Source organism: Pinus tabuliformis, chromosome 2_1 (assembly GCF_031772625.1).
Source record: "Pinus tabuliformis cultivar Carrire ecotype Pingquan chromosome 2_1, CPIR1, whole genome shotgun sequence".
Taxonomy (NCBI): Eukaryota; Viridiplantae; Streptophyta; class Pinopsida; order Pinales; family Pinaceae; genus Pinus; species Pinus tabuliformis.
In genome coordinates, this window is record NC_142299.1 from 107,499,791 (window position 1) to 107,502,095 (window position 2,305).

Below are 2,305 nucleotides of genomic sequence, written 5' to 3' on the forward strand. Positions count from 1 at the left end.
TGGTACTATATCTGATAAGGGATCTTCAAGATGTATAAAAGTCGTGGAAATATGGTGCACATATCCAATTTGTTTCTTTGATGGAACCACTTGCAATAATAATTCTAGTTGTGGGGCATATAGTCATAAATATATGTACTTATTATCACTTTAGTTGTAATGGTGTGGCGGGTTTCAATACCTATGCAAAGATCATTGCTCTTTGGGTGGTTCTATTATGTGCAAAATGGTTGTCCATAAATTCTATGGATGTCTATGGAGACTCTAAAGTGCTTATCGACTAGGTGCTGATGAGAACTACATTTGCACCTCTCATGCTTATAAATTGTATGAAACATATTAAAATGTTGATTGGTCTTTTTCAAGGACTGACTATTGATCACATTTACAGGGAGCAGAATGCCATAGCTGAAGCCTTATCCAAACAAGGGTGCAACAAAATTTATGGGGACATCACTTTCTCTTATTTTGCAATGATACTCTTCTTAGAGTTGGGAAAATACCTATTACATATACAATTTTAGTAAAATATGTTACACAATTGATATTTCTAGCAATAGTTTTTGTGTGATTAAGATGATGTTGGGAAAAATAATATGTCAACATGAGAGACTACATTTTGTGGCATGTCATAAAAAATTTGGACTATGTAGACTTGGTTATACATAAACACTATACAAAGTATTGTATGTGGTTTTCTTTTACTACTCAAGTACAAGTTTAAATTTATTAGTAGAATATACCAAATATGAGGTATATCTAGACACATTTTACATATATAAAAAGCTTTCTATTAATAGAAAATTTGTTGGTTTCTTTTTAATAATAAAAAGTTTAATGGTTTTTCATTTTTCAAGGAAGAATCAAAGTCCAAAATCCTTGTAACTTGATGAAAACCACATCTCACCTGCCAAATGAAATGAAGAAAGGTCCACATATTCGTGTTGAAGGAAACCGCCAAAACCCATGCACTAAATAGTATATGCGCTGCAGACAAAGAGTATCTCTTTCTCTATCAAAATTTTCCAAACCAACAGCTAAACTTAGTAGGCAGAAAGTATTAGAAAATCAGAGAGATTCACAAGAATGAATTCAAATCTCATTAAACAAACTGCCTGGGCAACCAATACATTATATAGGCACACATAGGTAGCTTCTAGGACAATCTAGATCCAAATAATTTGGATCACCAACTCACAACACAAATGACGAAGACACAACTCACGATAGATAGACTCAAACACTAACTACGAGAACACAACTCATAAACTCTATCTTGACATATCATTTCTACATTATTCCAACACCCGCCCTAATGGAGAAATGAATTTTCAACAATTCTTGGTTGTTGTCTACATATTTCAAAGTTCATCTTTCCAAGAGGCTTGGTAAATATGTCAACTACATTCTCACTTGTATTACAATACACTAAATGAATCTCATTTGATTTTATCTTTTCTCTTACAAAATGATGTTGGAATTCAATTTGTTTAGTTCTTGTATGATAAATTGGATTATTTTCTAGCTTCATGGAACTCTGGTTGCCACATTTGATGCTTGTTGGTACTCTTTGTTTTTCTCCAACATCTTCAATAATACTCCTTAACCAAATAGCTTCACAAGTTGCATTGGTTAAGGCTTTGTATTCAGCTTTTGTGGATGACAAAGAAACAATTGGTTGTTTCTTACTGCTCCATGATATGACCCCCCATCCTAAATTGAATGCATATCTAGAGGTTGATCTTCTATCATCAGGATTTCCAGCAAATCACCAAAACCTGCCAACTCAACACTACATTCATTAGTATAAAAAATACCAAAATAAAGTGTTCCCTTCATAAATCAAAGGACTTTCTTTGTTGCTTTCCAATGGATTTCACAAGGATTATCCATAAATTGACTAAGGATGCTGACAGAATATGCTATATCTGGCCTGGTAGTGGTGAGGTAGTTCAAACTTCCCACCAATTCACGATACAAAGTTCCATTCACTTATTTCTATCCATCATCATTGTACAACTTGGCATTATGTTCCAAATGAGTAGACATTGGTTTGCAATCAAACATATGAAATCTTTCAATGATTGTCTTTGCATACTTGCTTTGTGTGATGATTGTCTTACCAGATTCCTTCCAAATTTCAAGACCCAAACAATAATGAAATTCACCAAGGTCCTTCATTTCAAATACCTGTGACAACTGAATTTTAATTTCTTCAATCAACCTAAGTGCGCTACTTGTTATGATAAGATCATCAACGTACAAAGATATCAAGGCAACATTCCCATCTTCATCTCTCTTTATG